Here is a 12489-nt window from a genome sequence, read left to right as displayed (position 1 = left end):
TATAATGTAATGTTATAATTAATTAAATTTTTAATCATTTAATTAAGTAATGTATTAATGTTTATCAATTTATTATATATAATTAATTAATTACTAATTTACTATTTATAACTTGATAATAATTGAAGTAAATAACTAAATATTATTCAATCAAATATACTATTTTATTCAAAAATAGTTTTTTTAATAACATTAAAACACCTTTCATTGGACCATAATTCCAATTATAAAATTAATTAATCAAATATTACTTAATCTAATCTATTTTAATTCTCCTAAGTTTTAATCACATGCCCTCAAACTTTAACATTATAATATATTTTTTTAATAGAGAAATAAAATATAATTATTGATAATTAAATTATTTCTGAAAAAGTTTCATACACAATTAGTAAGTGGTTTTGATTTTTGTATTTCAATAAATTAACTATTAAGCTTTTATCTTTGATACTCGTTGAGCTTCGATTCATATTTAATTACTTATGAGTAGATAAAAATAATTTATATAATATTGTAATTACTAAAGTAAAAATGATGTTTTTGAATTTGCCATAAGTTAAATTAACATTAATTGTGAATTTGTGACAAAAGAATAAAATTAAATATTAATATTAATATATTTTATGAATCTTATGAGGCATGAGTTGTCATACTATAATGTAATGTTGTAATTAATTAAATTTATAATTATTTAATTAAGTAATAAAGTAATGCATTAATATAGTAATGTTTATCATATATAATTAATTAATTTATTATAGATATACTTAGAAGTTAGAACTTGATAATTGAAGTACATAACTAAATATTATTCAATCAAATATATGATTTCATTTAAAAATAATTCTTTTAATAACATTAAACACTTTTAATTAGATCATAATTCAAATTATACACTTAATTATTCAAAACTTTAATATATGACTATGTTTCCGAGTAGATAAAAGTCTTGCTCTAAGTATGGAATCATTTATCACTTTGCGTGATGGACAAGAAATACTATGTATTGAATGATTCAGATTTCTATTTGTTAGTGGTCTAAGGAGATGAATTTCAAGTACCCTTCCTTGTAATGAAGAGTCATTGAAGATCCAAGGTAGTGGGCTCTTTTGAAGAGAAAATTAAAAAAGATTGGACTAGAGGTACAGTTCAACCTCCAAAAAANTTAAAGTTTTGAATAATTGGAATTATGATCCAGCCAAGTGGGGGCCTCAACAGTCCACACACGTCACTTGCGCGTGTCTTAATCCTATTTTAAATTTTTATATGTAAAATTATATAGACCTCCCATTCTTTACTCATATTTTTTTAGTCCAGGTTCCATCCCGGGTACCCGCCCTCAATTCCAGGCAGGTTCCATCTCAGATACCCGCCTTTGGTTCCAAGTAGGTTCCATCCCGAGTACCCACCATCAGTTCCAAGCAAGTTTCATCTCGGGTACCCGCCATCAGTTCCCATCCCAGGTTCCGGCTCTGGTTCTATCTACTACCTATGCTCACTCCTACAGTTGTCGAACCATAATTCAAAATGAAAATTAAAATGATTAATCATCGTTAATATTACCTTTTAAAAAATATGTTGAACAATTGTTAATTGTAATAAACAAGTTGTCAAACTATATCTAAATGAAAATTAAAAATGGTTCTTACTAATCAAATACATTAAGTACTTAAGAAATATAAAATTACATGAAAATGAAATTGGATATTATTATTATCTTTAAGAAATCCATTGATCTATTACAATTTACTTTTGCGTTGTCTAAAGAGTTTTTTTACATTCTTGAATCGATGTATTATTAACAACTTAATAAACATAATATTGTATTTGTGGATTAATATAATTAGCATTTATCGTTAATATACTATTGTTTGCGAAGTGTTTCAAATACAAGTAATAAACATACTCACGCGGCGTGCAGGCTTTACACCTAGTTTAAAAATTACTTGAATAAAAAAGGGAAAAAAAATTATTAACGTAGTTATTTTCGTGGAAAAAAACTTGAAATTGAAATTTCTAATGCAAGCCGAAACCAATTTTTGTGCTAGCCCATTCATGCTTGGGCTTGAGCTTGGCACGACCCATTCATGTTGTGCCTTGAATTACAGAATTGTGGCTGTGCCGACTGCCGACCCATCACAATTTATTATTCGGGTTAGGCTGGCCTAGCATAAACAGCAATTTGGGCCTAGAAAAAAAATATTAATCAAATTAGTAATAATTTTAGTTGTTAAATAATACTGGACAGAGTACTAACAAATGGCGATCACTTCCTAGAATTGTTAAAAAAGGCCTTTAATAGCCTAAAGTCAATTTGCACCCTAACCCAACAAAAGGGAAAATTATGGGTTATTTTCTTCCCCTCCAAACCATTCTGAGAAAACGCTAAATTTTACTCTGATCTTCGACTCCATCTCAGACAATTTATTCTCTTCCACATTGCAATTAATTACCCCAAATTGCATCGTGACAACTATCGATTTTGGAGATCTCTGATTTTATTTGTTGTCGGCTCAGAGCTTGAAGATCACATCACTGGTTTGAGGATTTTCCACTGGTGCAATGATGAAGAAGGTCGATCCTAAATATTCGTTATGGAAGAGAAATGTCTAGTGAGTTAACTTTCGCTTCTATCTCTGAATCGATATTTAGGCTAGTTTCTAAATGTCAATTAGCTTCTAAAATTTGGCTTACACTTGAAGAGATTTGTTTCGGAGACTAAAGCTAAACTCCTACATATTAGGAGCTTATTACAATCTACTAGAAGAAAACCTAACCAGGAGTGAATACATGCTAAAAATGAAACAATATGTTGATGATGTACTACCTGCTAGTGGTGTGTGATAACTGATGAAGGATTTTTGAATTACATACTGGATTTGTCCTGAGTTCGTTGTTTTGGTAGTTAACATTACTTCGATTTGGAAGTCTATCATTTGCAGAGGCACAGTATTTTTACAAAAGTATGAGTTACAATTAGAAAGAATAATGCTTTGCTATCAGTTGCTATAGTTTAGACTTCAATGGAGATTTGGCGAATTTGTTTAGTTTAGCAGTAAATGTCAATTATAAGTTTGGTTAGAATAGAACCAGAAATCAAAAGATAATGTTGTTAATCATCAAGGTGCCACTGATGCGGACTATAGTCCTCAACAAACTCCCAATTTCATACTTTAATCCTACCTCTCTCTTACCTCCTGTACTCAGCGTGTGAATTTTGTTCCTCAATATTCTCAGCACTTTCAGTCTAATCAGTTTTCAGGAGGAAGATTTGGTAGAGGTTCTAATAGAAACAAGCCTATTTACCATGTGGTAAGTCAAGCCTATGCAATTCTCCTCAAACTAATATGGCGTTCAAGCATGCAATGTCTCACCAGCTATGATTCACATCAATTTCTCCAGCTCAAGGTTAAATTCCTCAATTCAAGCCTCTTTGTCTACTCACAATGTTCATAATTATGCAACACTACTCCAGCTACAGTCACGACCCAGTTTGGTACAAACCCAAGAGCCTGATTGTCACAACAGATTTGAGTCAGTTGTTTGTTAATGCAAGTCAACTGGCCAGGATCAAACTCAAGTTGGGATTGTGAGCGTCTGAATTTTCTCATACAGGTGTTTACTTCTTTACCAATGGCTTTGAAATCTATGTTCTTTTATCTTAAAATGTTCTCTGTGTTCCTCATTTTCTAAAAATTTTCTAAGGATATCAAAATCTACAAGGTAATATTCAATAGTTGAATTCCTGCTGATCATTATGATCAAGGACAAAGTCACAAGGTTGGTTTGTACCAACTAAAGATTCCCTCATCTCCTCCTCTTGTTCCAGCTTCTACTACCATACTCAGCTCACTTCAGTCTCTCTTTTCCTCTGATGCTTGCGTTTGCAGAATGTGCCATCTATATTTTTTTCTAAACATTCTTGCCCAACTGTTTCAATGTTGCTACATGTAAAAATTCTGATGTTTCTCATATATGATTTAAAATAAGCTTCTTTCAGAAATGAGAATTTAGAGTCAAAGTGTAAACTGTGTTCAATACAGCTCCAGTACGTCACTGCACTTAATTGTTCTATCAATAAAATTATGTTTTTAGCCGTCAAGCTTGTGTACTGACAAGTTAAAAGCAATGCTATGACATAAGAACTTGGACCCCCAATGAACAATTTTTGAGCACTGTGTTTGCACATTAAATGCATAAAAAACCTTGTTAAGTCTTTGCCATTTGCTTAGCATGTCAATTTGTAGATTGCACAATCTTTTTCCATTTCTTCTAGTGGAGCTTCCAAGCCTCTTGAACTAATTCATTCTAACCTCGAGCCCGCTCTCTCACACTGAATTTGTGCATGAATATCTGTTAATTGGAGTTTGACCAGTAGCTTCAATTGAGTTGTTGTGTTAGGATACTGAGGTGAATTACTTGAAGTTGTTGCTGTTAGTAACCTGAAGTGAATTATTTTTTGGAGTTTGTGTAGTAGTTGAATTTGAGTTTGGGTTAGCAGCTGAGATTAAAACTGAAGTGAAGTTGTTAATAGATTAAAATTGAAGTGAAGTTGTTAATAGATTAAATATAAGTGAAGTTGTTGATAATTTCTATTTTGATGTTGGCATATTGAAGCAGAATTGGCTGTTGATAAACTGAAGCTGATACTGTTTGGTTTACTGAAGTGAGTTCTTTGCTGTTGCTGATGGTTTACTGAGAAGTCCTTTAACTGTGTAGGTTACTGAAGCGATATCCTTTAGCTGTTGCGATGGTTTACTGAAGTGAAGTTCCTTCATTGAGTTTGTGTATAGATAAGGTGGAGCTGTTGATAAACTGAAGCTGGTACTGTTGGTTTAGTGAAGTGAAGTTCCTATCTTGAGTTTGTTATATTTGAGGATAACAGTTCAGATTGACACACTGAAGGTTATGATAGTGATTTGAAAGCAGAGCAGCTTGAAGCAGAATCAAGTTGAGATCTACACAAATTGTCTGAAGTGTAGTGAAGTTGAGTTTCATTCATTTTACTGCAGGAGTAATGCTACCTTTACATCACTTCCCTACACCGCTCTTACATCATATGTGCAGTGCCACCTCATCTGCCAGTCAGCGAGCTAACACCTCACCTCCCAAAAAAAAAAAAAAAAAAGGGTTCTGAAAAAATTCAAATTCCATTCCCCCCGAATATGATGTCTTTCCCCAAATTATTCCAAATTCAAACTCTCCTTCCCCTAGATAAAAAATCTCTCCAAAATTGAAACCTAAATTGAAATTGCTCTCCTTCCCCTAAATCAAATCTCTCCCAAAACAAATTTGAACCGCCGTTGTCTGTCGTCTACCACCACCACCGCCGCTATCTCTACCAAAAAACTTCAGTTCTCTCAACTCACCCGAAAAGCCAAAACACAAAGAACCAAAAACATTTCCTTCCTCCTCAAGTTCCTTCCATGGCTTCACCAACTCTCTCTTCTCTTCTTCAACTCTTCCTCGAACTCCACTCCCTCACCGATTCCGATTTCTCCCCTCTATTTTCTCACGCTCTTCATCTCAATTTCAGTGGCATTTCCTCCAATTTCTCCAATTTCTCACAAAACGCTTCTCCACGCAGAAAACAGTAATCATTCTTCTTCTTCTTCTTTTTTTGTTTGATGAAAAATTAAAAAATAATCGTGTTAATGCGTGCGATTTGTGTTTGTTTTCTTGATCGTTCTATAGCTTTTTTTGTGTTTTTGATACGAAAGAAACACGTGGAGCTTGGTTCAATTACGGCATATTTAGTCATTGGAGGGGAAGGTTTTGATAAATACTGAAATTTGGAAGGTTTATTAGTCTTCAAGAATTTATTTGTGAAAGGGAGTAGCACATTGAGTTTTTTCCTAATAGATGTTGTAAAGCTTGAGTAGTTATCGTAAATTATGTTAGTATCATAGAAACATCATAAGACCATCACTTACATGAACTATTACAAACTATTTGATTTGTTGTTGTATCTTGCACAGGATAAAAGAACTTGAGTTTCAGGAAGTTGATGCTCACGTCCATCAGCTGAAGGGCAGCAACTCCAGTGCTTACGGTTCTTTAGTTTTCTTTTCAATTTATCCCCTATTTGTTTCCCATGACACAAATACATGTAACTGCTTGGGTGTGGTTTCATTACTGCTTGCCATATTTTTGCTTGGGGGTGGTTTCTGGGCAGCTCCAGGTTGTAGCCTGTGTGTATGTTTTTGTTTTGAAAATACTGCATCTTCTCTAGATTTATTGGTCTACGTATGTTGATTGTAGCTTGAGAAACAAATTCTGGAAGCTGGTGGGACGATTCCTATGCAACGAAATGAAGTAGATTTGTGATCAATCTGCAGAAAAAATTAAATAATCCAGTGATTAGTATGGATTAGTTGGTTTTCCAGATGTCTAAATCAATCATCTTGATTTTCTTTGAATAAGTTCAGCTGTGCAAGGTCATGGATTTAATTGAATTTCAGAGTTGTAATACCTCTGCAATAATGTATGCTACTTTCTGTATTATGTTTTCTTTTGCAAGGTACGGTCTAAATGTTAATCTTTAAATTTCTGTAATTGACTTGCAAAGTTATGTTTATATTGGTTGGTGTTTGCAGTTCTTCTTGAATAATCTTTTGATATTTATATGATTTGGGTTATTAAAAATATTCTATAATGAAGATTGGCTACCTTAATACTCTTTTCTTTTCTTGTAGTGCATCAACAACTTTGGAAACGACATTTATTATGTTTGTGGGTCATTAAAAATATTCTATAATGAAGATTGGCTACCTTAATACCTTCATATTCTATAATGAAGATTCAACTACATTTATCGTTGAGTTCTTTTGTGGTGTATTAGATTCATTATGTTCTGTGTATAATTATGCATTTTCTTTTGGTTGGATAAAAGTTCTACATCTTGTGTTTATCTTTGTCATATGGCAATTCCAAATTATTTAGCTATTTTGAACTGCATCTAGCAATTTTTTTGCTCTGTGAATTGTAAAAACTTACACTAAATATGCTCGAATATTATCCATATGATTAGAGTTTGATGGTTACTCTTTTTCATCAGGTGTGGTAAAGATTTAGACATCAATGCTCAATAAGTTACAGATTCGAACCCTTTGCTCAAGGAAGCGTTTGTTGAGGCTTTGAAGCAATCAAAACGAAATTTTTTGATAATTACTGCAATAAATATGTTAATGATTGTATAAACATTCTAGTTTTGCTTTTTTAAGTTTATTTTTTTCTTTATTGGATGATTTGTGATTTAAGTTAATTTAATTTTTTTTTTTGTTTATTATTGCAAAAATTGTGAATATTATTGCAAAAATTGCAACTTCCTTCATTGATGATATAATAAACTCATCACCATCAAGCCACCTTTGACAAACAGTATTATGTATCTACATTTGAGATTAGAGTGAATGAGTTCTAAAACAAACATAAAACAAAGATCATAAGAGGAAGCTGCAAATACCTATTGTCTATTTGTCATGTATCAAATAATATATTCAAAATAGCAGATTATTGTGTAGTATATCTGATTGAATGTAATATAAAATTAACAAAACAAAACGAAACTTGTCCATTTGAAGACAACAATAAATTAAACAAAACTTAACAACCAGTAGGCAAAACACTGCATTTTCTGCAAAACAACTACAGAAAACGTAACATTCTTGCTGCATCAACAGAAAAGGAAAAACTGCAGAAACTGAATAAAATTCAGCACTCTCCCACTGCAGGTTTCTTCTGCAATTTTTTGGCCAAAAATGCATTTTTCTGCTGCTGCTTCTCCAACATGCCCCAGCATCACTCCCAGCAAACACAACACTGCAGCAACAAAAATCTGCAGAAAATGTCCCAGACTCACACCAGAAGTAGGGCAGCAAACTTCCAGCATCCTTACCAGCAAACTCAACAAGCACCAGCATCACTCCAGCCAACCTCTGGCAAAAGAAAAAGCACTTTCCCAGACACTGCAGAAACATGAAATCTGCATAACCTGCAAAAAACGCAGCACTCTCCCAGAAATTGCTGAAACTGCAACATGAAATCCCACATGCTTAGGTATCCAGCAATCAAGTCAAATATATATCCAGACAGACCAAACAAAATTCTATAGTTCTTTATACGTAAACACAGAGAACAAAGAATAATAGTTCTTTATACTTGAACACAGAGAACAAAGAATAACGAAAGTCAGAAATGTAGGAAGAACAAATTAAAGTGAGAAATTGTCACACTGTAATTGTAGTTGGTTAAAAATAGGAGAGCCTTTAAGCCAATACCTCTTTTAATTGGAATAGCTAAATTTGTATGAATTGGACCAATATAAACACAAACACTTCCAAAGTAGAAGAAATCATAAAGATATCACCATAGCATACTTTCTTTGTCTTCTTTCTTCTTCGGATTTTCTTTCTCTCTTCCTCTTTCTTTTCTTTCTGCCTTCTACAATAAATTTGTCCACCAAGTTAATGCGGTTGCAAATAATGGAGTCTATTAAAACACTCTTCTATAGCCATTAATGAAACCATGTAACTACCGAATTCCGAAACTTTATACATGATGATGAATAAAAGAAAAGCACAAATATCAGTATCAAGTCCTTCTATTAAAAGGGTGTCTCTTATATCACATCAAATTTCCCTTAATAGTTTATTGTTCATAACATTTAAAAAATAACAAGAATTGGAAGGCAGGAACATGTTACTGACCAATGGGTGTTAACTGACTGCATTTGTACGATCACTGGTACATACGAGTTCCTGCTTCCTGCACAACACTTCAATAAATCATTGAACCACAAAAGGACAATCATTACCCTATTTGTTTTTATGAAATTTTGATTTACACTCTAAACTGTTCTCCACTAAAAACATTTTTAACGCACAAAATACAAACATATTCAACTCACTTGTCTGATGTCCAAAGAAAATTTGAGAGGCACCATAAATAATTTTCTTTATAAAATATTTTGATCTGTATAATTTTGAGTACCAACCCATATAAATAAGGAAGCAACTTGAATGCATACAAATCTTGTACAGCTGAAAGTTGACTCAAACACTAAAAACATTAATCTCAACAAAGATCTTTTTTTCTCTCTAGTTTTCCCAATCACCAAACAGATAGTAATTTTGTATATGGTTCAGTTAAGTGATGGTCTTATGACTGTTATCTATGAATACACATAAATTTACGATAACTAACTCAAGCTTTACAACATCTATTATGACATAAAACTCAATGTGCTACTCCCTTCTCGACCACCATCCACAACTAATAGAATTTGAGGTAGGTTTGACTCCTCACCCAATACGGTCTTGTTGAATGAGAGGATTACCTTCTCTTATAAACCAGTAGGTTTGAGCGTGCCTAGTCGGTGTGGGACTCAAACACTTTCCCTCACGGTCAAGCCCATATGTTGGGTCATGCCTGTAAGGTAGTTGTCGGCTCTAACTCCTCACCCGTTGGTTAAACACTCAGCTCAACTAAACCTGAGCGTCTTGTTGAATGAGAGGATTATCTTCTCTTATAAACCAGTAGGTTTGAAAGTGCCTAGTCAATGTGAGACTCAAACACTTCCCCTCACGGTCAAGCCCATATGTTGGGTCATGCCTGTAAGGCAGTTGTCGGCTCTAACTCCTCACCCGTTGGTTAAGCACTCAGCTCAACTGAACCTGAGCGTCTTGTTGAACGAGAGAATTACCTTCTCTTATAGACCAGTAGGTTTGAGCATGCCTAGTCGGTGTGGGACTTAGACACTTCCCCTCACGGTTAAGCCCATATGTTGGGTCATGCCTGTAAGGTAGTTGTTGGCTCTAACTCCTTACCCGCTGGTCAAGCACTTAGCTCAACTGAACCTGGGCTCTGATACCATGATAGAATATGAGGTAGGTCTGACTCCTCACCTAATAAGACGTTATTGAAGGGGAGGATTATCTTCTTTTATAAATCAATAGGTTTAAGCGTGCTTAGACGATGTGGGACTCCAACAACAACCACTCCACCAGCCTTCCCTTTCACTGCCACTTCCCAAACTCAAAACCCCCACAATTCGTTTCTGCCTTTGCAAAATATGCTAGGAAGGCCAACCTCATTTAGCCTGCCAACTGTTCGACACGATTCCCCACCCAACAACCGTCCTTTGGAACACCATTATTGGTTTTATTTGCAGCAAAATGCCACAAGATGCCATTTTGTTCTATGCCCAGATGAAAAAATCTGCTCCTTATACTTTGTGTGATAACTGTACTTCCTCTTCGGCTCTCAAGGCTTTTGCTGCGACACCCAATTTGAGAGTGGGTAAAGCTGTTCATTTCCGTTTAATTAGGGGCTTATTGAACCCCAGTAGGATTGTGTATAACTCTTTGTTGAATATGTACTCGTTTAAGTTATGTGGTGGATAGGGAAATTGGTGGGTGTGGTTATTCTGATTTTGATTAGTCAAAGTATGATTTAGTTTGTAAAGTATTTGATACGATGAAAGGAAACCTAACTAGGAGTGAATACATGCTAAAAATGAAACAATATGTTGATGATGTACTACCTACTAGTGGTTGTGTGATAACTAATGAGGATTTCTTGAATTACATACTGGATTTGTCCTGAGTTCGTTGTTGTGGTAGTTAACATTACTGCTAGATTTGGAAGTCTATCATTTGCAAAAGGCACAATCTATTTTTCCATATTATTCTAGATGAGTGAGAAATGTAGAACACTTATCTAGAATTAAGTCTTTTATAAAGTCATGTTAAACATGTAAATGTAATAAATTATTTCTAGCGAGGGAAAAAAACATATGTAATGTACAAATATTAGTCAAATACATATGATGTGAGTTGAAATACACTCAACATATACCGATGAGAAATCACAAATTGAGTACAATACCAACAGTAAACAAAAAGATTCATGATGAACTTTCAAAATGAAACTCTTTAAGGCAAATGGAACAAATCCATGCATCATTAGGGACAAAATATGATCAACTAAAACTATATGCTTCTTCCATGGCTATGTTTCTTAATATATCATCAATCAAGTCTCCAAATGCAGCATATGAAGATCCACCCTCCATCACTGCTAATCTGCTCTTTTCACTCTTCTCTTTCACCTTCTTTCTCACCTCATTATCACTCTCCATCACACATTTTATGGCTCTTGCTATCTCATCTGCAACCACAACAGCCTTATTCATGATCCTATAATCCACTTTCAACTCCACAGCCAGTCCCAAATTTTTCACCATTTGGAATGCATTAAGCGGTTGCTCAGCATACAGAGGCCATGCCACAATTGGAACACCAAACCACAAGCTTTCCAAGATTGAATTCCACCCACAATGTGATACAAATCCCCCTATTGAACTATGAGCCAAGACCTCCTTTTGTGGCACCCAGCCACAAACCAAACCAATATCCTTGGTTTTTTCCAAGAATCCATTTGGCGAAGCCTCCTGGAGATTATCAGTCTTGTAATCACTAGGCCTTTCAACTTTATCCTTTGGTGGTGGCTTTCGTAATGACCACAAGAACCTCACCCCACTTTGCTCCAATCCAACTGCAATTTCTTTCACTCGCTCTTCTCCAAAGCTCCCTTGGCTTCCAAAGCACAAGAAAACAACTGATGAATCAGGTTGATCATCAAGCCATTTCATGATCTCATCACCTTTTTGTTTCTCATCCAAACTAACTTATTGCTTTCACCCTTGAGATCAATCACCGGTCTAACTCTGTATTCTGTAAACAGGTGGCATGAGATTCCAGCTCCTCAAATGTGTTGACAATAATCCCTTTGGTCTCCTTGTATCTTCTTCCATGGTTCATAACTGTAGTGTAGCCACCATGCTTGTTCAACAAAACTTCAGGCAGACCACTGCTTGGAACTGGATTAATATAACTAGGGATCACCAACTCACCATCAAACTCTTCAATTTCTCTTCCTACTTTATCATGTCGAATTGGAAGGTACAGCACGAGACCAAGAAAAGCTTCACTAGACGTCTAGAACAAATAAATAGGAACTCCAAGTTCATTTCCCACATCTATCATTGATGTACAAAGAAAATCAACAACCAACCCGGCAAATGGAACTGACTTAGAGTTTGAAAGCACATGCTTGACAATAGCTTCTTTAACACAAGCTCTATGACAATCTATAATCTCAATTAAAAACTTTTCTACAGATTTATGAACCTCTTGTGAAGGAGAGAAGTCTACAGGAGGAGGAAGATTGATTAACCTTATTGAAATAATAGATTCTGCAAGTGATTTGGTGCATGCAGCTGTAGGAGAGGTGCCTAAAGGAGAATCCATGAGAAGAGCAGTCACTGAGAAACATTCATCTCAATCTAACAAGGCTTTGCAAACTCGATTTGGGGAGCTAGGTGGCCAGCGCCTGTCCAGGGATGAACACAAGCTCAGCTATCTTCATTGTTGGTGGTAAATGTGATGACAGAAGATAAAGTATATTTTTCCTTTTTAGAAATTTATT

The 12489-nt window shown here is 34.6% G+C and overlaps 1 pseudogene; it reads right to left on the bottom strand.

The window, feature by feature from the left end:
- Positions 1 to 10788: 10788 nt before the first annotated feature.
- On the bottom strand, positions 10789 to 12489 carry LOC116116541 (annotated as a pseudogene).

Source organism: Pistacia vera, unplaced genomic scaffold (assembly GCF_008641045.1).
Source record: "Pistacia vera cultivar Batoury unplaced genomic scaffold, PisVer_v2 Contig78, whole genome shotgun sequence".
In the NCBI taxonomy this organism is placed as follows: Eukaryota; Viridiplantae; Streptophyta; class Magnoliopsida; order Sapindales; family Anacardiaceae; genus Pistacia; species Pistacia vera.
This window is presented reverse-complemented; position numbering and strand designations above follow the sequence as displayed.